General features: G+C 40.0%; 1 pseudogene; it reads left to right on the forward strand.

The window, feature by feature from the left end:
* Positions 1 to 25,830, forward strand: part of LOC143220143 (cytochrome c oxidase subunit 1-like) — a 37,636-nt pseudogene extending 11,806 nt beyond the window's left edge.
* Positions 25,831 to 26,668: the final 838 nt, after the last annotated feature.

The raw sequence follows: 26,668 nt of genomic DNA on the forward strand, positions 1-26,668 counted from the left end.
TTAAAATTGCAAATTTTATATTATAAATTATAACGCAAATCCTATTTAGAATTATAAATTTAATTTTATTCTTTTCTATGTAAAAAAATATTTTATTTATAAACTAAAATTTTATACTAATTATTATACTTATAATAAATTTTATTAATATATATATGTATATATATAAATTATTCTAAAATAATTAATAAACCTATAATAAATAAATAAGTTATATTTATTAATATTTATAAATTTTAAAGAAATTACTATAAATAACATAATAGCCATTAATATTAAAAAATTATTAATATTTATATCCTCAAATAATTTTTTACAAAAAATAATTAATGAACCTACAAATGAATGATATTAATAAAACTATAGAATATTAAAATAAATTATAATTTATATATTCTATATTCTTAATCAAATTAAATAAATAAAATACCTATAAATATTCATAAACTATATTCACTTAATATTTATACGAATTCTATCCCAAAATAAATTCAATAATTAATAAACCTATTAAAATTAAAATTTTTTTAGTTATTTATATGTTTTGTATCCTTAAATAAATAAAATAATTAATAAACTGTATTGAATAAATATTTACTTAATATTCATGGATTTAAATAAATTATTACAACATAATTAATAAACATATAAATAATAAATAAATTATATTCCAAATTATAATTATTTAATAAACCAATATTATAATTTAATTATAATTATTTTCTACTCATCTAGAATAATATAAAATCAATTATTTATATTACTCGACTAAAACAGCATAAAATTATTTATACCACTAATATAGTACAAAATTGGTTATTTATAATAAAATAATTTACACCACTCGACGAAAATAATATAAAATTAAATGTTTATATTTCATTAATTTATAATACTCGACTAAAATAGTATAAAATTTATTATTTATAATAAATTAAATTATGCTACTAGACTAAAATAGTATAAAATTAATTATTTGGAATAAATTGATTTATACTACTCGACTAAGATAGTATAAAATTACTTGCTTATAAAAAATTAATTTATACTACTCGATTAAAAATAGTATAAAATTAATTATTTATACTACCTAAATAGTACACAATTAATTATTAAACATAAATTTCAAATAAAACATTATTTTATAATATATCGATAGATTATCAATCTATAAGCTTAATAATTTGCGTATTTATATTTTAAATTTAATAAAATTTGTCAACAGTAGAAAATTTCAATGGAACAATTTTTCATATTATATATGCAAAAAAGTTAGCTCACCACAATACGAGACGAAAATATCAATAGATCAAACTTTACACAATGAAATTTGTCAGCAGCAGAAAATTTCAGTAAAACAAATTTTCATATTATATATGCAATAAAATTAGCCCACCACAATACTAGTCGAAAATATCAATAGAGCAAGTTTTACACAATAAAATTTGTCAACAGTAGAAAATTTCAATGGAACAAATTTTCATATTATATATGCAATAAAGTTAGCTCACCACAATACTAGACGAAAATATTAATAGGGCAAACTTTACACAATGAAATTTGTCAACAGAAGAAAATTTCAATAGAACAAATTTTCATATTACACATACAATAAAATTAGCTCACCACAATACCAGTCGAAAATATCTATGCATCAAACATTACACAATAGATAATTTCAATTAATTCTCGCTGTAAATGTTGAAGTAGAATGTCAAACTGTCGGAGAATATTACCAATTGGTGTAGAGTCATTCGTATTACCGAAAACATACCCGCCATAGATCCTAATGCGTTGTAGCCTGTGTCATGCTCAGTGCTCGCGGAAACAAATGAGAAGACATTATATCTGAAGCACACCATATTTTCAAATATGAATTAGAGGATTGAGTGTCAAACCGTTCTTGATCGATACCACCTTCCTTGAGAGTCGAACTGTATTGGTACTTGTCACCTTAATTCACGGTTTGAATATTAAAGTAGAGTGTCACATTAGCATATATTTTAGTGGCAGGCACCTTAAGTTCATGCATGAATTAAAAGGACAGGTGTCAAACCGTTCAAGATCGTTAGTTTCCTCTCAGAGATTTGAACTGCTGAGTCACAAGCTTCACCTCTCCTGCGATTCCTAGAGTCAAAACAGGTATTCCGTAAATATATCAGCCGTATGTTGTAGGCAATGGACGCCATAATTCACGGTTTGGATATTACAGTGGAGCATCAAGCCGATTAAGAACGCTACATATTCGTATAAAGTCAAACGTCCTACCGATGGGGTTAACTTCCCGGAATCTCACCGGCATCATCGAGAGTATAACTTCGAGGGCAGAGAAAGGAATTACAATACATTTTAGTGACGCGCACCTTAATTTCAAGTATGAATTAGAAGGTCGATGGTCAATTCTCTCGAGAACGTTGTCACCGCCTGTGAGAGACAATCGGAGACTTCAATAGCTTCACCTATCCCGCGATTGCGAGGGAGGAACCAGGTATTCCTGGTGTAAATCCGCTGAATAGTATTGGCAGTAAACACCTAAGTTAACGGTTTGAACATTAAAGTAGAGCGTCAGACCTTTCGATTGCGTTACCCATTGATATAAAGTCAAACGTTTTACCGCTTGCCTTACCTTCCGCGATCCACAGTGGCTCCGTCTAGAGTATACTTCGTCCGTAGAACAGGAAGATAGTATTCATTTCATGTACGGAAACCTTGACTTCATGCATGAATTAGGAGATCGAGTGTCCAGTATTTCGAAAACATTACCGCACTGCTTGATATTCGAAAGGGTAGGTCAATAGCTTGAGCTATCCTGTTATCCCGAGAATTAGATTCGATAACACGGTAGTAAATCCGCCAAACAAATATTGGCAATTGACACCTAAATTTACGGTTTGAATACTAATGTAGGGAGTCAAACTGTCGGAATTCACTACCAATTCGAATAATGTCATTCCTTTTACCGAATACTAACCTTAGGAGAACGAAACCCCCTCTATCGGGTGCCTTGTTCAATGTTTACAAACGCAAATTAGTCGAAATTATAGAAGACGGACAAGCTATTTCCATGCATGAGTAGCAAATAGGAGAGTCAAGCAGATCGAGAGTCGAACGGCTATGCCAATTGCTACTCCCATCCTGTGATTCCGAATGTCAAACCAGGTACCGCAGGAGTTATTCAGCTCAACAGTGTTGGCATTAGAAACATCAATTCATGGTTTGAATATTAAAGAAGATCGTACATTTTAGCGACCAGCACATTAATTTCATGCATGAATTAGAAGATCGAGCGTCAAACCCTCCGAGAACATTGCCACCTACTGTGAGAGACGAACGGACATGACAATATATTCACCTACTCTGAAATTCCGAGAGTCAAACCAGGTATTCCCGGCGTAAGTCCGCTGAACTGTGTGGGGAATAGACACCTTAAATCATGGTCTGAATATTAATGTAGACCGACAAACCGCTTCAGAACGCTTACATTGGTATAAAGACAAATGTTCTATTGATCACTTTACCGTCCGAAAGCATGACGCGCTGCGCCGAGAGAGTAACATCGTGTTCGGGGGGGGGGGAGGAATTGGTATACATTTTAGTGACAGGCACCTTAATTTCATTTATGAATCACAAGGTCGAGTATCAAATATTTCGATACCTTCAGAAACTTCAGTGAGTGTCGAACGGCTCTTTCAATAGCATGACCTATCCAGTGAATCCAAGGGTCGGACCAGGTATTCCGAGATTCAAGACCCTGTACAGCATAGCCATAATACACCCTGATTCGAGGAACAGATATTAAAGTACAGAGTCAAGCCACTATAGAACGATGCCCATTAGTATGCAATTCAACATTTCACAGGATACCTTACCCTCCAAGAACCTAACCCGTCGTAGGTAGTGTCTTGCTTAGTGTTCACAGAAACATATCAGCGGACATTTTAGCAGAGGGACACCTTGTTTTCTTGTATGAGTAGCAGAATCGAAAGTGAAACCGTGCGCGAACATTACCACCAATGTGAGTCACATGTCTAAGTCAATAGGTTCACTTATCCTGTGATTCCGAGAGTCATATTGGCTATATCAGGAATATATCCGCTGAACATTATTCGCAATGGACACCCTAATTCACGGTTTGAATAATAAAGTAGAGCGTGGACCGGTTTGAGAACGTTAGCACTTGATATAAAGTCAAACGTTTTACCAATTACCCTACCTTCCGAGAACCTAACCCGCAGCAGCGAGTGCGTTGCTTAGTATAAACGGAAACAAAATAGAAGACATTATAGCTAACGGAGACCATATTTTCATGTCTGAATAGCAAAATCGAGAGTCAAATTACTTTAGAACTTTACCATATTCTATGGGATTCGAACGGCTAAGTTTATAGCTTCACGTATTCCAGGATTCCGAGAGTCAAGATAGGCACTCTCGGGGTTAGTGCCCCGTACGGTATTGGCAATAGACAGCATAATTATCGGAATGAATATTTAAGCAGACATACATACCGTTGTAGAGCGTTACCTGTTTGTATATATTTAAACCGTTTCCCGAAAGCCATACCTGCCGAGAATGTAAACCTCCGTATCGAGAGTATAAATTCGTGTTCAGAGAAACACATTGGTATAAATTTTAATGATGGGCACCATAATTTCATGAATGACTTAGTAGTTCGAGTGTCAGCGTTCGGGAACGTCACCACCTTCTTTGAGAGTCAAACGGCTAGGTCAATATCTTCACGTATCCTGTATTTCCGTGAATCAAACCAGCTACACCGGGAGTAAATCTGCCGTACAGTATTGGCCTTAGACTCCATACATCACGGTATTGTTATTAATATACAGAGTCAAAAGGTTGCAGACCGTTACCTTTTGGTATAGGGTCAAACATTTTAGCGAAGGCCTTACCTACCTAGAAGCTAACGAGCTGAATAGAGGTTGTGGCTTCGTGTTCAGAGAAGCCAGACAGTATGAACTTTAGAGACAGGCACCATAATTACATGTATTATTAATAAGATCGAGGATCAAACCGTTCCAGAACGTTACCAATTTCTTGGAGTGACGAACGTCTAATTTAATAGCTTGACGTATTCCAATATTCTAAGAGTCAAACCACGTAAGCACGGAGTAAATGATACTCATTCGCTACCTTGAACACTGAGCAAGACACTTGCTGCAGCGGGATGGGTTTCTCGGAAGGTATGGCCTTCGGTACAAAGTTTGTCGCTATACGAATAAATAACGTTCCACAAAGATTTGACATGCGACTTTAATATTAGAACCGTGAATTAATATGTCTATTGACAATACTTTTCAGCAGATTTAATCATGTAGTGCCTGGTTTTAATCCCGGAATCTCAAGATAGGTGAAGCTCTTCATTTAGCCGATCGTCTCTCAACGGAAAGTCACGTTCCAGGTCCATTTGACAACCGACCTTCTAATTGATACAAGAAATTTACGGGCCCATCACTGAATTGGATACTAATTTCGTTCTCTGAGCACGAAGTTATACAATCTTACAAGGGGATATGTTCACGGAAGGTAAGGACTTCGGTAAAAAGAGTGACTCTATACTAATTGATAATGATCTCCGACAGTATGACTCTCTACTTTGATGCTCATTCTGTGAATTACGGTGCCAATTGCCTATCTAGTTCAGCGGATTTATTCCGAAATGACTTGTTTCACTGTCGGAATCGCAGCGTGGTTGAAGCCACTGGCTTGACCGGTTTTGTTCTCAAAGATGGTGGTAAGGCTCTCGAACGGATTTGCTCTCGTGTTTTCATTGCATGCATGAAAATAAGGTGTTCGTCTGCTAAAATTTCTGCTAATTTGTTTCCGCCAACTCCAAGCAAGACACTATCTATGGCGTGATAGGCTTCTCGGACGGTGAGGCCTTCGGTAAAATATTTGACTCTAAACCAAAAGATAAAGCTCTATAACCATTTGACGCTCTACCATAGTATTCATACCGTAAAATAGGCTGTCTAGTGCCAATATTGTCCAGCTGTTGTGCTCCCAGAATACCTAGTTTGACTTTCGGTATCACAGGAGAGCAGAAGCTATTTTCTTAGCCGTTCGACTCTCAGAGAACGAGGTAAAGCTCTGCAATGGTTTGACCCGAGATCGTCTAATTCATGCTCGGAATAATGGTTCCCGACTATATTATGTATACTAATGTGTTTCTCTGGACGCGATGTTATACTCTCGATGCAGCGAGTGATGTTCGCGGAAGGTGAGGCTTTCGGTAAAAAGTTTGACTCTATACCAATATGTATCGTTCTTCCACGGTTTCACACCCTGCTTTATTATTCATACCGCGAATTCAGGTGTCTATTGCCATTATTGTTCAGCGGGTTTACACCCAGAATTCCTGGCTTGACTCCCGGAATCACAGGATTGGTGAAGGTATTGACTGAGCTGTGCGACCCTCAAAGATGGTGGTAACGATCTGGACCAGGTTGCTTCTCGATCTCCATATTCATCCATGATATTAACGTGCACATCAATAAAATGAATACATATTTCCCTCTATAAATCCGCTGTTATACCCTCAATAAAGCGGGATTGGTTCTCGGAAGGTAAGGCGTTGCGACAAAGTTTGACACTATAGCAATAGGTAATGACGTACAATGGATTGACGCCCTACTTTAATACTCATACAGTGCATAGACGGGTCCATTGGTAATACTGCACTGTGGATTGACGTCCGGAATACCTGGCCTGACCCTCGAAACCTCATAGCTTCAGCGTCCGACTATGCTGCTCGACTCTCATAGCAGGTGGTAACGTTCTCGGAAGTATAAACCTTCCATCGACCATATCATACATGAAATTATGATTCCCGACACTAAAATGCATAATGATTTGTTTCTCCGAACACGACGTTATACCCTGGATACAGAGGGTTAGGATCGCGAAAAGAAAGGTGTCCGGTAAGAAGGTTGTTGTCACACCAATTAGTAAAGTTCCCCTACGGTTTTTCTCTCTACATTAATATTCACACCGCGAATTATGGTGTCTATTGGCAATTCCGTTGAGCGGATTTACTCCAGGAATACAGGGTTTGACTCTCCGAATCTCGATATAGATACAGCTATTGGCTTAGCCGTTCGACTCTCACAGAAGGCGGCAACTTTCTCGAACGGTTTGACCCTCGGTCTTCTAATTTATACATGAAGTTAAGGTGCCTGGCAATGAAGTGAATGCCAATTTCTTTCTCTGAACACGAAATTATATTCTCGATACAGCGGGTTAGGTTCATGGAAGGTATGGTATTCGGTAAAAGATATGACTTTATGCTCACTGGTATCGTTTTCACGCGGTGTGACGCTCTATTTTAATATTCACACCGCGAATTAAGGAATCTGTTGCCAATAATGTACAGCGTATTTACTCCAGGATTACCTGGTTTCACGCTCGGAATTGCATGATGGGTGAAGCCATTGACTTAGCCGTTCGAATCCCAACGAAGGTGGTATCGTTCTCGCACTGATTGTCGCTCGATTATTCCATTTACACACGAAAATAAGGTGTCCCTCACTTTAAAATGTATTCTAATTTGATTCTGTAAGGTAGTATGCATGACACTCGCTACAACTGGTTAGGTTTAAGGAAGGCAATGTATCCGGTACAAAGTTTGACCTTATACGAGTCGGTACCGTTCTACGATTGTTCGAATATCTATATTACTACTTAAACCGTAAATTATGGTGACCATTGCCAGTACTCTTTAGCGGATTTACTTTCGTAATACCCGGTCTGCTTCTCAGAATCACAGGATGGGTGTAGCGATTGACTCAGACGTTCGACTTTCAGAGAATCGGCAACGTTCTCGAGCGGTTTGGCCCTGCATCTTCTGATTCGGACATGAAATTAAAGTGCCCGTCACAAAAATGATTACTACCTTCGTCCTATGAATACGAAGTTATACTCTCGACACGGCGGGATAGCATCTCCAAGGATTGGGCTATCGGTAAAATGTTTGTCTCTATACCAATAGGTAACGTTCTACAACGGTTTTGCTGTGTGCTTCTATATTGAAACACTGAATTAAGGTGTCTATTGTTCTGCGGATTTACACCAGGAATACATGGATTAACGCTCGGAATCACAGGATGAGTGAACCTGTTAACTCAGCCGTTCTATTCTCAAAGACGGTGATAACACTTTTGAACGGTTTGAATATCGGTATTGCTGTTCGTGCATGAAAATACGGTGTCCGCCAGCTAAAAGGTCTACTAATTTGTTTCCGTCAGCAACGTACAAGACACTCCCTACAGCAGGTTAATATTCTCGGCTGATAATATAAAAATATATTCGGTAAAAAGAAATGTAAAAAATGTATTCGGTAAAAAATGTATTCGGTAAAAAGAATGACTCCATACGAATTAGTTATGACCTCCGACGGTTTGTCTCTCTGCTTTAATATTCAAAGCGTGAATAAAGGCGTCTATTCTCAATACGTTGCAGCGAATTTATTCCCGGGCAACCTGGTTTGGTTCACGGAATCACAGGATAGGTGAAGCTATTGACATAGCCGTCCGACTCTCAAAGAAGGTGGTATCGTGTTTAACGTTTGACACTCGATCTTCTAATTGAAAGATGAAATATGCTTCCCGTCATTCAAATGTATACTAATTTGCATCTCATAGCACGATGTCATGCTCTCGATACAGGTGGATTATGTTGTCGGAGGGAAACGCAGTCTGTAAGCAGAATAACTCTGTAACAATTTGTAATGTTCTCCGACGACTTGACTTCATACCTTAATGCGCATGCCGGTAATTTAGATGTCTATTGCCAATGCTGCAAAGCGAATGTACTTCTGGAATACCTTGTTTGTCTATTGGTATCGCAGGAGAGTTGAAGGTATTGACGTAGCTGTGCCTCTCTCAAAGAAGGTGGCTACGTTCTCGAACTGTTTGCCCACGGTATTTCTATATATGCATGTAAATAATTTACCCGTCTGCAAAAATGTCTAGTAATTTGATCATGTGAAAACTAAGGACCGCTATCGCTGCAGCTGGTTGGGTTCTCGAAAGGTAAGGTAATTGGGTAAAAAGTATAACCTTATTCCAATTCTTAAAGTATTCCGACGGTTGGAATCCCCAAGATTAATATTCCTACCGTGGTGTAAGGTGTCTATTGCTAATACTGTGCAGTGGATTAAATCCCGGAATACCTTGTTTGACTCTCCGAACCACAGGATAGGTGAAGCTATTGTGTTACATGTGCCATTTCACAAAGAAGGTGGTAATGTTCGGGAATAGGTTTGCAACTAGATCTTCTCTTTCATACATAAAATTAAGATCCGCGTTACTTCAATGTATGCTAATTTGTATCTCTCAAAACATCTCTCAAAACGAAGTAATACTCTACATACATCGGGTTAAGTCCTCGGAGGGTAAGGTTGTCTGCAAAACTTTTGACATCATTCCAATATGTAACGGGCTACAAATGCTTGACTCTGATCTTTAATATTCTGACTGTGAACTAAGGTGTGCATTGCCAATATTGTACGACGGATCGTCACTCGGAATACCTGGTTTCATTCTCGGAATCACAGGAGAGGTGAAGTTATTGACTTAGCCGTTCGACTCTCAAAGAAGTTGGTAACATTTTGAATCAGTCTGCCTCCCGATGTTCTAATTGAAACATGAAATTAAGGTGCACGTCACTAAAATGTCCACTGCTTTGCTTCACGGATCTCGAAGTAATACTACTCTCACTATAGCTTGCTGGCTTCTCGGAAGGTCAGGTCTACGGTATATAGTTACACTCTATACGAATAGGTAAATTTCTACAACGGTTTGACGCCCCAATTTAATATTCGAAGACGGAATAATTGTATCTATTGCCCATACTGATCAGCGGATTTACTCCAGGATTATGTGGTTTCACTCTAGGAATCGCATGATGGGTGAAGCTATTGACTTAGCCGTTCGACTCACAACGAAGGTGGTAACGATCTCGAACGACTTGACACTCGATCTTCTAATTCATGCATGAAATTAAGGTGCTCGTCTCTAAATTGTATACGAGTTCGTACTGCTGAAAGCGATGTTATACTCTCGTAACGGCGAGTCTGCTTCACCGTAGGTAAGGGCATCTGTAATGTGTTTGACTTTATGCAGACTTTATACCACATGATGGTGGTAGCGTTCGGAAACAGTTTTACACTCGATCCACTAACTCATACATGAAATTAAGGTGTACGACACTTGGATCTATAATAGTTTGTCTCCATGAACGCGAAGCTATACGGTCGATGCAGCGGTTTAGTTTTTCGGAGGGTAAGGACTTCGGCATGACGTATGACTTTACAGCAATTGGTAATGTTCCTCCACGGTTTGACATCCTGCTTTAATATTCCAACCCTGAATTATGTTCTCTATTGCAAATGCTGTTGAGCGGATTTATTCCTGGAATACTAGGCTTGAATCTCAGATTCACAAATATAGGTGAAACTATTGATGCAGCCGTTGGACCCTCAAAGTGTGTGGGATCGTTTTCGAACGGCTTGACTGCCATTGTATCTTCCTTGTATTGTCATTCATGTCATTCATGTATTTGTCATGTACGGTTCTATTCATACACGAAGATAAGGTACCCACCTGTTAAAATGTCTACTCATTTGTTTCTATGAAAATTGCGCTAGACAATCGCTATAGCGGGCTGGGATCTCGGATGGAAATGTATTGGGTCAAATAAATGACTTTATAACAATTGGTAATCCTATCCTACTGCCTGACTCTCTACTTCATATCATAGCGTGTAGAAGCGAGTTTGTTGGAAATAGCGTTCAGCGGATATACCCCAGGATTACTATGTTTGACTTTTGGGATCGCAGGATACGTGAAGTTATTGACACCTAGTCGTTCGTGTCACACAGAATGTGGTATCGTTCTGGAACTGTTCAACACTCGATCTGCTAATTCATAGATGATTCACAGGTGTCCGTCACTGAAATGGAGACCAATTTTTTCCTCGGATACGTAGATATACTCTCGATACGGCGGGTTACTTTTTCGGGGTGTAAGGTCTTGAGTAATACGTTTGACTATATAGCAATTGGTACGGTTCTACAATGTTTAACCTGTCTGCATTAATATTCAAGCCGTGAATTGAAGTGTCTATTGCTAATACTGTTCATCGGATTTACTCCTGTAATACCATGATTGATTCTCCGAATCGCAGGAAGCATGAATGTATTGAATTAGCCGTTCGACTGTCACAGTAAGTGGTAACGTCCGCTAACGGTTTGACCCTCGATCCTTTAATTTAGACATGAAATTAAGGCACCTGTCACAGAAATGAATACTAATTTCTATCACTGAGCACGATGTTAAACTCACGAAACGGCGCGTTTGCTTCTCCGAAGGTAAGGCCATTGTAAAATGTTTGACTTTATACCAATTGGCAATGCTGTCAAGTGCTTTGACACTGGACTTTACTATTCAAAGAGCGAATTAAGGTGTCTATTGGCATTACCGTTCAGCGGATTTATACTTCGGAATACCTGGTTTTACTCCGGGAATCTCGGGACAGGTGATGCCATTGGCTTAGCTGGTCGACACTCAAGGGGGATGGTAACATTCGCGAACGGATTCACAATCGATCTTCTAATTCATATATGAAGATAATGTGCCCGCCAGTAAGATGCATACTATTTTGCTTCACTCAACACTAGGTTACAATCTAGATACAACGGGTCATCTTCTCGGACGCTATTTCATCCGGTAGAATGTTTAACTCTGTACCTATGATTAACGTTGAACGACAGTGTGACTCTTAATATTAATACTTGTACCGGGAAGCAAGGTTTTTTATGCCGATACTGTGCAGCGCATTTACTCCACGAATACCTGGTTTGACTCACGGAATCACAGGATAGATGGGGCTATTGACATAGCCGTTCGTCTCTCACAGAAGGTGGTAAGGTTCTCGAACGGTTTGACACTCAATCTTCTAATTCATTCGAGAAATTAAGGTGCCTACCGCCAAAATATGCTGTAATTTGTATCTCTGATCACGAAGTTATACCCTCGATGCAGCGGGATAGGGTCTTGGAGGATAAGGTCTTCACTATAACTTTTGGCTTTATACAAATAGGTAACATTCTACAAGGGATAGACTCTGTTCCTTAGCATTCAAGCCGTGAATTAAGATGTCCTCTGCCAATACAGTACAGTTCATGGACTCTCGTATTGCCTCGTTTGACTTTTTTAATCACAGCGCGGGTGAATCTAATAACTGAGGCGTTCGATTCACAACTATGGTGGTAACGATCTCGAACGGTTTTACACTCGTACCTTTCCTTCATACATGAAATCAATGGTCCCGACACTAATATGAATACAAATTTGTTTCACTAAACACGAAGCAACACAATGCCGGATGCCAGTTATGCTCTCGGAAGGTAAGGTTCACTGTCAAACGAATGACTTTATACCTACGTGTAATATTCACCGACGGATTGACACTCAACTTTAATATTCATGCGATGGATTAATGTTTCTATCGCCAATACTGCTCAGCGGATTAACTCCATGAATACCAGGCCAGACGCTTGGAATCACAGGTATGGGTGAAGCTGTTGACTCAGACGTTCAACTCTAAAAGATGGTGGTAACGATATCGAAAGACTTGACCCTCGATCTTCTGATTCATGCATGAGTATATGGTGCCGTTACTAAAGTGTATACTAATTTGTATCTCTGACCTCGAATTTATACTGCCGAGACAGCGGATTAGGTTCACGCAGCGAAAGATCATAGGTAAAACGTTTGACTTTATACCATTTGGTAACGTTCTCAATCGGATTCTCTCTATACATTAATATTCCATCCACAAATTAAGGTGTCCCCTGCCAATAGTACACATCGGATGTACTCCTGATATACCTTGTGTGGCCCTCGGAATCACAATTACAGGTGAAAGTATTAACTAATGTATTCCATTCTCAACTAAGGCGGTAGTGTTCTCGAACGATTTGACCGTCGATATTCTAATTCAGACATGAAATTGAGGTGCGCATCTCTAAAATGTCAACTTATATGTTTCCATGAACATCAAGCTAGGCATTCCCTGGAGCGGGATGGACAAATCGGATGCAATGGTCTTCGATAAAACGTTTCACTTTGTAGCAATTGTCAACAGTCTCAAAAGATTCCAAGCATTACTTTAATATTGAAACCGTGAAATAGGTTGTCTATTGCCTATTCTGTCCAGCGTACTTACTCGCGAAGTACCAGAGTTGACTCTCCGAATAGCAGGATATGAGAAGCGATTGACTTATTTGATCGTCTCTCAGAAATGGTGGTAAGCTTCTCGAACTATTGGACCGTCGATCTTCTAATACATGCATGAAATTTTGGTGCTCGTCACCAATATGTATACTATTTCGCAGCTCTGAACATGCTGTTATACTCTCGATACAGCGGGTCAGTCTTTCGGAGGGTAGGCATTCTGTAAAACATTTAACACTACACGAATTGCTAATGTTCTTAAACGGCTTGGCGGCCTGCTTTCATATTCACTCCGTGATTTGAGATATCCATTGCCAATACTGTTCAGCGGATTTACCATCGGATTTCCTGTTTGACTCCCGGAATCAAAAGATAGGTGGAGATATTGAATTAGCCGTTCATCTCTCACAGATGTTTTCAAATTTGGCGAACCGTTTGACTCTCGATCTTCAAATTCATATTTGAAAATCACGTATGCTTCTGCTAAAATGTGTACCTATTTGTTTTCGTGAAAGGAGTGACTATATACCAAATAGTAATGTTCGTCGACGGATTGACCTTCTACTTTTAATTCATGCGGAGAATTAATGTCTCGAATGCCAAAGCTACTCAGCGTATTTTCTCGCGGAATGACTGGTGTGTCTCGCGGAATCGCAGGATGCGTGAAGATATTGTCATAGATATGCGACACTGAAGAAAGGTGGTAACAATTTCGAATGGTTTGACACTAGATTTCCTAATTCATACATGAAACTATGGAGCCCGTCACTAAAATGTAAACTAATTTGTATACCTGATCTCGATTTTATACCGTCGAGACAGAGGATTAGGTTCACGGAGTGTAAGGTCTTATATACAAGGTTTGACATTATACCATCTGGTGACGTTCACCAACGGGTACACGATCAATCTCAATAATCAACCCGCGAATAAGGTGTTAACTGCCAATTGTATACATCGGAAATACTCCTGATATACCTGGTGTGACTCTCGGAAACACAAGTGCAGGCGAAGCTTTGGACTCAGCCGTTCGACGCTGAGAGAAGGTGATAACGTTCTCGAAATGGCTGACTCTCGATCTTCTTATTCATAAATGAATTTGTGCTGGCGGTCACTAAAATGTATACTCATTTGTTTCTCTGAATAGGATATTAAATCCACGATACAGCGCCTAATGTTCTCGGAAAGTAAGGTATCCGGTAAAGCGTATTACGCTATGCCAATTGGTAACGTTCTCAAACGGTTTGACGCTGTACTTTAATATTCATACCGTGAATAAAGATGTCTATTGCTAATAATAGATTAATAGATTTGAGTTCGACACTCAAAGAAAGTGGTAACATTCTGGAACGGTATGACTCCCGAATTTCTAATTCATACGTTGAATTACGGTGTCCGCCTGGTAAAATGTCCACTAGTTTCTTTCCCTGAACCCGAAGTTATGCCCACCACACAGCTGGTTATTTCCTCGAATGGTAAGGTATCCGGTATGGAGCATGACGTTACAGTAATTGGTAACGATCTCCAGCGGTTTGACTCTGTTCTTTAATATTCACACCGTGAGTTACGATTCAAAGCTACTGTTTGGTAGCAAGTCAAACACTTTACCGATGGCCTTAACGTCTAAGAGCCTAACCCACCGTATCGAGAGTATTGCTATGTGTATAGGGATAAGCATTATTATATATTTTAGTGACGAGCACCTTAATGTCATGAATGAGTTAAAAGATCGAGGATCAAACTGTTCGAGAACGTTGCCACCTTCTGAGAGATACGATCGCCTAAGTCAATAGTTTCTCCTATCCCTTGATTCGGAGAGTTATATCAGGTATTCCGGGTGTCAATTCCCTGAATAGCTGTGGCAATAGGCACCTTAATTCACGGATTGAATATTAAAATAAGTCAGTACGGCTTCAAGACGTTGGTTAACTTTAGCGATTGTTGCCAAGTCAAACGTTTTACCGAAGGCCGGATCATACGCGAATCTCACCCGCGTCATCGAGAGTATTACTTCGTGTTTACATGATAATTTTAGTATACAGTTTAGTGACGGCACCTTCAATTCGTGCATGAATTTAGTGATCGAGGGTTAAATCTTTAGAGATCGTATCCACATTCTGTTATACAAAAACAGCTGAGTCAACAGTTTCACCTACCCCTTGATTGGGATAGTCAAACCAGATATTGCTGGAGTAAATCGGCAGAACAGTATTGCCATCAAACACACTAATTCACGGTTTGAATATTAATATCACACGTGAAATGACTGTAGAACGTTACCTATTAGTCTAGAGTAAAATTTCATACCGAAGGCCTATCCTACCGAGGAATTAACCCCCTGTAGCGAGTGTCTAGCATAATGTTCACGGATACAAGGTAGTAGACACTTTTGCAGACGCACACCTTATTTCCATGTATGAATAGCAACATCCAGAGTCAGACCGTTCGAGAACGTTACCACCTCCTTTGCTAGCCGCACAGCCACTTCAATAGCTTCACCTATCCTGTGATACAGAGAGCCGTACCAGGTATTCCTGGAGAAAATACACTGAACAGTATTGGCAATAGAGACATTAATTCGCGGTTTGAATATTACGGTAGAGCGTGAAACCGTATGAGAGCGTTACCAATTGGTATAAAGTCCAACGCATTGCCGAAAGCCGTACCCTCCGAAAAACTAACCTGCTGCATCGAGAGTTCATCTTCGTGCTAGGAGACAGAAATTAGTATTCATTTCAGCGGCGGGCACGGTAACTTCATGAATGAATTAGAAGATCGATTGTCAAACCGTTCGAGAACGTTACAACCCTATTTGTGAATCGACCGGCGAAGTCAAAAGATTCTCATACCCTGCCATTCCGATTGTCAAACCAGGTATGGCGGGAGTTATTCCGCTGATAAGTATTAGCAATGGATAACTTAATTCGCGTTGAGATTATTAACATGGAGCGTCACACCGTGTGAGAACGTTATCAATTGCAATAATGTCAAACGTATTGCCGAATCTCGTACCGTCCGAAAAGCTAACCCGCTGTATCGAGGGTATAGCTACGTGATTAGGGAAACACACTGGTATAAATTTTAGTGGTGGGGACCGTAATTTTGTGTATGAAATGTAAGATTGAGCGTCATGCTGCTTGATATCGTTACAACCTTCACAGAGATTCGATCGTCTAAGTCAATAACTTCAACTATACTGTAATTCCGAGTGTCAAATGAGATATTCCCGGTGTAAATGCGCTGAACAGTATTGGCAACAGTCAGCTTATTTCAAGGTGTGAATATCAATGCAGAGCATCAAACCGTTCCAGAGAATTACTTATTCGAAGAGAGTCAAACCTTTTACCAAAGAACTTGTCCCCCGATAACCCAGCCCGCTTCAGCAAATGTCTTGCTTTGTGTTCAAGGAAGCATATTGGTAGACACTTTAGCAGACGGACATTTTAATTGCATGCATCAATAGGCAGATGGAGGGTCAAATCATCAGAGAACGATACCACCTCTTTTGACAGTCGCGAGGCTAATTCAATAGCTTCTCCTTTCCAGTGATTTCGAGTGGCGAACCACGTATTCCAGGATAAAAACCGCCGAAGAGTATTGGCCTTATTCACATTACTGCACTGCATAAACGTTAAAGTACTCTGTCGAATCGTTGCAGCGCGTGACCAATATGTACCGAGTCAAACTATTATCGAAAGCCTTCCCTGCGGTGAATCCAACCCACTGTATCCATAGTATAACTTCGTGTTCAGAGAAATCATGTATGAATTAGAAATTCGAGGGTGAAACGGTTCCGGAACGATGCAACCTTCTTTGAGAGACGAACGGTTATGTGAATAGTTACGCCCATCCTGTCTTTCCGTGAGACAAACTAGGTATTCCGGGATCAAAGCCACATAAAAGTCTCGCAACAGACAACTTCATTTATGGTGTGAATATTCTAGTAGATAGACAATTCGTCGGAGGAAACTACCAATAGGTAAAACGTCATTCTTTTTTCCAAACACCTTGCATTCCGAGGGTCTAACATGCTGCAGGGAGTATTTTGCTTAGTGCTGACGGAAGCACATTAGCATACATTTTAGCAATGGACGCCATAATGTCATGTATGGGTTAGAAGACCGCGTGTCAAACGGTTCTAGGTCGTTGCCACCTCCTTTGATGATCGCACAGGTACGCCAATAGCGTCACCAGTCTAGTGATTCCTCGATACAAATCTGGTATTCCAAGACTAAACCCGCAGTACAGTAATGGAATCAGATAAGCTATTTCCCTTTATACATATTATGGAACAGATATAAACCATTTTGGAACGTTACCTATAGCTATAGAGTCAAATTTTTACAGAAGTCCTTACCTTCCGTGAAGCCAACCCGCTGTATCGAGAGTATAAATTCGTGTTCAGAAAAACATATTAGTATACATTTAAGTAACGCGCAGCATAATTTCTAGTACGAATACGTACATGAAGTGTCAAGCTGTTCGAGGAGGATACTACCTTCTTTGAGAGTCGAACGGCTTAGTCAATATCTTCTCCTGTCCTCTGATTCCGAAAGTTAAGCCAGGCATTCCGGGTGTAAATCAGCTGAACAGTATTGGCATTAGATACATTAATTCTCGGTTTGAATATTTAAGTAGATCGTAAACATGTTACAGACCGTTACCAATTGGTAAAAAATCAAACGTTTTACTGAAGACTATACCCTCCGAGGAACTAACCCGCTGTACCAAGCGTATATCACCGTGTTCGGAGGTACAAACGAACGTTACAGACGAGCACATTAATTTCATACATGAATAAGATGATCGAGGGTTAAACCGATCGGGAACGATACAACATTCTGAGAGACACGAGCAGCTACGTCAATAACATCACCTATCCTGTGAATCCGTGAGTAAAACCAGGTAACTCGGGAGTAAATCCGCTTAACAGTATTGCGAAAGACAGCTTAATTCACGGTATGAGTGTTGAACTAGATAGACAAGCCGTAGGAGAACTTTACCAATTGATATGCCGACAAACTTCTTACCGGACACACTACTCTCCGCGCACCTAACCTGATGTATCGAGGGTGTAGCATCGTGTCCGGGGAAACAAATTAGAATACATTTTAATGACGGGAACCTTAGTTTCACGTATGAATTGGAAGATCGAAGTTCAATCCTTTCGAGAGCGTTAACGCCTTCTTTGATAGACGAGCGGCTTAGTCAGCAGCTACAACTATCATGCGGTTCCGAGGGTCAGGCCAGGTATTTCGGATGTCAATCCACAGTGCAGTATTACCAATGGTCACGTTCATGCACGGTATGAATATTACAGTATAGCGTCAATCCTTTGTAGAACATTACGTATTGCTAGAGTGTCAAACATTTTCGCAAGGCCTTACCTTCTGAGAACCAATCTCGTTGTATCGAGGGTACAACTACGTGCTTGGAGAAGAAAATTTGTATTTAATTTAGTGACTAGCACGTTTACTTCATGGATGAATAAGGAGATCGAGGGTCAACCTGGTCCAGATCGTTACCACCATCTTTCAGACTTGCACAACTCAGGCAGTACCTTCACCAATCCTGTGATTCCGGGAGTCAAACCAGTCAGTCAGGGAGAAAGTCCGCTAAAGCGTACTGGCAATAGACACCTTAATTCACGGTTTGAATAAGAAAGTACAGTGTCAATCAGTTGTTGACCGTTACATACTGGAATGATATCATAAGTTTTAAAGAAAACCTTTCCCTCCGAGAACTAAACCCGATGTATGTAGAGTATTACTTCGTATTTTGAGATACAAATAAGTACGCATTGCTGTGAACGGCACCGTAACTTCAGGTATGAATGAGAAGATCGACGATGATACCTTTCGAGAACGATACCACTTTCATCGTGGAATCGCACATATAGCACAAATGCTTCATCTATTCTATTGTTCCGAGAGTCACACTAGGTACATCCGGTGCAGAGTATTGGCAATGGACACCATAATTCACGACTTCAATATTAAAGTATAGCGTGAAAATGCTTGAGAACGTTACGTGTCTTTATAAAGTCAAACACTTTGCCGATGGCCTTATCACCGAAAAACTGACCCGCTGTATCGAGAGTATAACGTCGTGTTCAGAGATAGATATTCGTTTTCATTTGAGTGTCGACACCTTAACTTCAAGTATGAACTGGTATGGTGTGTGAGCTTCACCTGTCCTGTGATTCCAAGACTAATTCCAGGTATTCCGGAAGTAAATCCGCTGATCATTGTTGGAAATCGACACCTAAAATCTCGGTTTTAATGTTAGAGCAGGGCGTCAATCCGTTCGAGATCGATACCAATTGCTATAATGCAAACGTTCTAACGAAGAGCGTACCTACCGCGATCCACACCCGCTTCATCGAGAGTATAACTTTGTGTTCAGTGAAAACAATTAGTATTAATTTCAAAGACGGGCACCTTAACTTCATGTATAAATTAGAATAGCGGTGGTGAAACCGTTCGACAACGCTGCCACCTTCTGAAAGAGACGAACGGCTACGTCAATAACATCACATATCCTGCGATTCCGAGAGTCAATCCAGGTGTGCCAGAAGTCAGTGTACAATATTGCCTATGGACACCTTAATTCAAGCTATGATTATTACAGTAGAGCGTCAGACTATTTGAGAGCAGACATTTCCCTCCGAAAAAGTGACCGACAGTATCAAGATTATAACGTCGTATTCAGAGAAAGAAATTTGTATTTAATTGAGAGTCGAGCACCTTATCATCATGTATGAATTACAGGATCGTGAGTCAACCCGTTTGAGAGCAGAACTACCACCCTTGAGATTCAATCTGCTGAGTCAACAGATTCTACCATCCTGAGATTCCGCGAGACAATCCAGGTATTCCGGAAGTAAGTCCGCTGAACAATATTGGCTACAGTATTGTCACTGTACAGAGTCAAGCCGATGTAGAAGGTTACGTATTGGTAGAAAGTCAAACTTTATACAGCGGTCCTTGCCTTCCGAAAAGCCTAGATGGGTGTAGGGAGTGTTTCGCGGACTTTTCGCTGTAACAAATTGCTATATACTTTATCAGACACCACCTTATTTCCGTGTAAGAATAGCATAATCGGGAGTCAGACCGTCGGTGAACATTACCAACTACTTTGGGAGTCGCAGGCCTTCGTCAATAGCATCACCTATCCTATGATTTCGAGAATCAAATCAGGTACACCGAGAGTAAACTCCCAGCGCAGTATCGCAAGTAGGCACCTTACCTCGCGATATGAATATTAAAGTATAGAGTCAAACCGTCTATGAATATTACCAATTTGTATAAAGTCATCTTTTTTCATCGAATATCTTACTTTCCGAGAGTAAAACCCGTTGTAGCGTGTGTCATGCTTTGTGCTCACGGAAAGAAATTGTTAGACATTTTAACAGATCGACGCCTTATTTTCATGTATGAATGGAAAGGTGGATAGTTATATTGTCGTACAAAGTTCCCACATCCATTGAGAGACGAACGGATAAGTCAATATCTTCACCAATCTTGTGATTCCGACAGTCTTATAAGGTATTCCCGGAGTCAATCGTTATACAGTATTGGCGATAAATACCTAAATTCACGGTACGGATATTAATGTACAGTGTAAGGCCGTTGTAGAACGTTACACATTGGTATGAAGACATCCTTTATACAGAGAGCTTTACATTCGAGAATCTAACCCGCTGTAGGAAGTATTATGCTCAGTGGTTACGGAATTAAATTAGTAGACATTATACCAGGCGGACACCTCATTTTCCTGTATGAACTTCAAAATCGAGTGTCTATCATTTCGAGAAAGGCACCACCTTCTCTGCTAGTCGCACAACCTTGTCAGTAACATAACCTATCCTGCGATTCCGAAATTTAAACCAGGTATCGCTGTGGTAAATTGGCTGATCAGTAATGTGAAAAGACATCTTAATCCACTGTATGAATATTAAATTATAGTGTGGAAGCGTTGTAGAACGTTACATATGGGTATGAACGCATCCACTTTATCGAAGGCCTTACCTTCCGAGAAGCTAACCCACAGTATCTAGAGAATAATTCCGAGTTCAGCGAAAGATATTAGTACTAATTTCAGTGACGTGCACGATAATTTCATGTACGCCTAAGAAGATCCAGTGTCAAGCCGTTCGTGAATGTAACCACCTACCTTGAGTCGAACGGAATACACAATAGCTTCACATATTTTATGATTCCAAGAGCGAAACCAGTTAATCCGGAAGTAAATCCATTATATAGTATCAGCAGTAGACCACTTAACTCACCGTTCAAGTAACAAAGTACATAGTCAATCCGGTGTAGGACGTCACCTATGGTTATGGAGTCAATCCTTTTACCGAAGACCATACCCACCAAAAACCTAACACGCTATCGCCAGTGCCATGATTACTGTACTCGGAATCAAATTAGTAGACACTTTAGCAGACGCACACCTTATTTCCATACATGAATAGGAAAATCGAAAGACAGACCGTTCATGAACGGGACCACATTCCTTGAGATTCGAACGTCCAAGTCAATAGCCTCACCCATCGTATAATTCCGAAAGAAAAACCAGGTATGCCGGGTTTATATCCGCGGAACAGTTTTGGGCCTAGAAACCTTATTTCACGGCTTGAGTATTAAAACAGAGCATGAAACAGCTTGAGAACGTTACCAGTTGGTATAAAGTCATACGTTTTACCGAAAACCTTACCATCCAAGAAACTTGCCCGCAGTATCGAGAGTATAGCTACATGTTTAGGGAAATACATTAGTATACAATTTAGTGACGGCACCTTAAATTCATGTGTGAGTCAGAATATAGAGAGTCTCTACGTTGGGGAACGTTATGAGCTTCTGTGAGAGACGGGCGGTTAAATTAATATCTTGACCTATCCTGTGATTCCGAGAGACGTACGCAGTATTCCGCGAGTAAATCTGCTGAACAGTTTTGCATTATACACTTTTATTCACGGTATGAATATTGAAGCAAAGGCTCAAACCGTCGGAGAAATTTACCTATACGTATAAAGTCAGTATTCTTATCGAGTACCTTACCATAAGGGAATCTGAACCGCTTTAGCGTGTGCCATACTTTTGCTGCCGTACAGCACATTTTCATGTATAAAAATATAATCGAGAGTCAAACCGTTAGAGAAAGGTGCCACCTTCTTTGGATGTCGAAACGCTGGGGTAATAGGGAGTGAATCCGTTGAACAGTATTGGCAATAGAAACCTTATTTCCCGAATTGAATATTAAAGTAGAGTGGCAAACCGATGTGGAACGTTACCTATTGGCATATAGACAATCACTTTACCGATAGCAGTACCTTCGGCGAAGTTAAGCTGCCGCTTCGAGGGTATCATCTCGTGTTCAGAGAACTAAATTAGCATTCATTTCAGAGACGGGCACCATATATTCATGTATGAACTAGATGATCGAGAGTCAAACCTTTGGAGAACGTTACCACCGTCTGTCAGACACGAACGGATAAGTTAGTAGCTTTACCTGTCGAGTGATTCCGATTGCCAATCCAGGTATCACGGGAATAAATTCACTTACCAGTATTGGCAATAGACACCTTAAGTCACGGTATGGATATCAAAGTAGAGCGTCAAACCGTTTGAGAACATTACTAATTCCTATAAAGTCAATCGTTTTACCCATTTTCTTACCGGTCGAAAGCTATCTCGCCGTTTCGAGAGTATAGCTGCGTGTTTAGGGAAACACATAAGTATACAATTTATTGACGTCACCATAAATTCGATTTAGAAAATCGAACGTCAAAGCGTTCGAGGACGCCACGTTCTGTGAGAGTCGAACGGCTATGTCAATATTTCCACTTATCCTGCCATTCCGAGAGTCAAACCAGGTATTCTGGGAGCAAATCCGCTGAACATTTTGGCAATAGAATCCTTAATTCACGGTTTCAATATTAAAATTGAGCTTTCAGCCGTTTGTGAACGATAGCAACTGTTGTAAGTTCAAACGATTCACCAAAGGCCGTACTACACGCGAACCTTACCAGCTTCATAAAGAGTGTTACTTGGTGTTCAGAGATAGAAGTTAGTAACCGTTGCAGTGACGGGCATCATAACTTCATGCAGAAATTAAAGGATCGATGGTCAAATGATCGAGAACGTTACCACCCTCTCTCAGATTCCAACGGATAAGTCAATTGTTTCAGCTAACCATAGATTCCGTAAATCAGACCAGGTATTTCGGGAGTAAATCCGCTGAATAGTATTGGCATTAGACACCTTAAATCACAGTTCGAATATTAAGATAGAGCGACAATCTGTTTGTGATCGTTACCAATTGCCATAAAGTGAGGCGCTTTGGCGTAAACCTTACCCTCCGAAAAAATAACACGCTGTATGGGGAGTACAACTTCGTGCTCAGAGAATGAATTTAGTGTTCAATTCTGTGATGGGTGTCTTAAACACATTATGATGAAGGAGAACAAGGGTGAAACCGTTCGAGAATGTGAATCTTTTTTGAGAGCCGAACGGATAAGTCAATAGCTCCACCTATCCTGTGACTACGGGAGTCAAACCAGGTCATCCTAACGTAAATCCCCTGCGCAGTATTGGCAATAGCTACCTTACTGCACGATATGAATATTAAAGCAGACCGGCAAACCGTTGTACATCTTTACCAATTTTTTTCGTAGACAAATCTCTTGCCGAAGATCTCATCCCCGAAACACGAACCGCCCGTATCGAGAGTATAACTTCGTGTTCAGAGATACAAATTAGTATACATTGCAGAAACGGGCACCATAGTTTCATGTATGAATGAGAATATCTAGAGGCAAACATTTCCAGAACATTACCACATGCTTTGTGAAAACGCACATTTAACAAATTAGCTTCACCTATCCTGTGGTTCCGTGAGTCAAACTTGGTATATCAGGAGTAAATCAGCTGGACTGGATTGGCAATAGACATCTTAAGTGACTGTTCGAATATAAAAGAATAGGGTCAAACCGTTGCAGAACATTACTTATTGGTATAAAGTCAAAAGATTCTACCGATGGCCTTACCTGCCGAGGTCCTAACCCGCTCTCTCGACAGGAAGAATTCGTATACATATTAGTGACGGGCACCTTAATATCATGTATGAATTAGTAGGTCTAGTGTCAATCCATTCGAGATCGTTACCACCTTGTTTGAGAGTCGAACGGCTAAGTCAATATCTTGGCCTCTACTAATATGCCGAGTGTCAAAGAAGGCATTCTAGGAAAACATCCGCTGCAAAGCATTGGCAATAGACATCTAAATTCTCGGCCGGAGAACCAATGAGGACCATTTTCTTTCTCTGAACACGATGTTATACCCTCGAAACGCCATGTTTTGTTCTCCGAATATAAGGCCATCTGTAATGTATTTGACCTAATTCCAATTGGCCTTGATCTCAAGCCATTTGACGCTCTTCCTTATTATTCAAACCATGAATTAAGGTGTCTATTGGCTACGCCGTTCAGCGCATTTACTCCAGAAGGCCCTAGATTGACTCATCGAATCACTGGAATCGTGAAGCTATTGACTTAGCCGTTCGATTCTCGATGATAATGGGACCGTTATCGAACGGCTTGACTCTCAACCTTATAATTCATTCCTGAAATTAAGGTGACCGCCAACAAAATGTAAATTAATTCGATCCTCTGAACACGACGTTATACTCCTGATACTGCGGGCTAGGTTCTGGAAAGGTAAGGTCTTCGATAAAAGGTTTGACTTTATACCAAAAATTAACGTTCTAAAACGGTTTCACGCACTACTGTAATATTCAAACTGTGAATTAAGTTCTCCACTGCTAATATTGTACAGCGGATTTGTCACCAGGAATACCACGCATGGATCTCGGAATAACAGGATTGGTGAAGCTATTTGTTATGCGGACAGTCTCCCGCAGAAGGTGGCAAAGTTCGCCATCGGTTTGTCACTCGATCTTCTAATTCATACATGAATTTAAAGTGCCCGTCACAAGAAGGAAGACTAACTTCTTTCTCTGAACATGAAGTTACACTCTTATTCCAGCGGGATAGCTGCTCCGAAGGTAAGCCCATCGGTAAAACGTGTGACCTTGTAGCATGCGGTGACGCGCTCTAACGATTTGACGCCTTACTTTAATATTCAAACCGTGAAATAAGGTGTCTATTGCCAGAAGTATACACCGACTTGACTGCCGGAATTCCTTGTTTGATCTTCGGAATATCAGGATAGTTAAAGCTATTGATCTTGAACTTCGGCTCTCGGAGGAATTGGTAACGTTGTGGATCGACTTCTCGTACGCTCTTCTCATGGGTGCATACAATTATGGTGTACGTCACAAAAATGCGTACTAATTTGTCGCCTTGGACATTATTATCGTACTGTTTGACCCTCCATATTCGAATTCATACATGAAGTTAAAGTGCCCGTTACTGAAATGGAGATTAATTTCATTCTCTGATCGCGACGTTATACTCTCTATGCAGCTGGTTAGGTTCGTGGAGGGTATGTTCATCATTAAAACTTTTGACAGTATACCAATGGGTAAGGCTCTACAGGGAATAGACTCTGTACCTTAGAACTCATACCGTGAATCAAGGTCTCCATTACCAATAATGTACAGTTTGCTGACTCTCGGAATGCCTGGTTTGTCTTTCGGAATCGCAGAAACTGCTGACATACACGTTCGATTCTCAAAGAAGGCTGTAACGTTCTTGAACGGTGTTACAATCAATCTTCTAAATTGTACTTCAAATGAAAGTGCCCGTCACTAATGTGTACAAGAATTTACCTCCATGATCACGAAAATATACTCTCGATACGGCGGGATAACTGCACGGAAGGTAAGGCTTTCGGTAAACTGTTTGCATGTATACTAATAGGTAAAGTTCTGCAACGGTTTGATGCTCTTGTTTAATATTCGATCTGTGAATTAAGGTGCTTATTGCCAATCCTGTCCAGCGGATTTACTCCCGGATTGCCTGGTTTACGCCTTGCAATCACATGATATGTCATGCTATTGGCTTAGCCGTTCAAATCTCGAAATGGGTGGTAACCTTCTGGAAATGCTTGACCATCTATCATCTAATTCATACATAAAATTAAGGGGCCCCCACTAAAATGTACAATATTGTGTGCCTCTAAGTAGGAAGTCAAGCTATCAATACAGCGTGTTAGCATCCCGGAATGTAAGGACTTCGGTAATACGAACGATATGTTACCAATTGGTAATATTCTCTGTTTGACTCTCTACTTTTATATTCAAACTGTGTAGTTAGGTACCTACTGCCAATTCCTTAACGGATTTACTCCAGGTATACGTGTTTTTACTCTCAGAATCACATGGTAGTTGGAGCTATTGACTTATCCGTACGACTCTCATGGAGGGTGCTAACGTTCTCGAACGGTTTGACCATC

Source organism: Lasioglossum baleicum, unplaced genomic scaffold, assembly GCF_051020765.1.
Source record: "Lasioglossum baleicum unplaced genomic scaffold, iyLasBale1 scaffold0231, whole genome shotgun sequence".
NCBI classification, from domain to species: Eukaryota; Metazoa; Arthropoda; class Insecta; order Hymenoptera; family Halictidae; genus Lasioglossum; species Lasioglossum baleicum.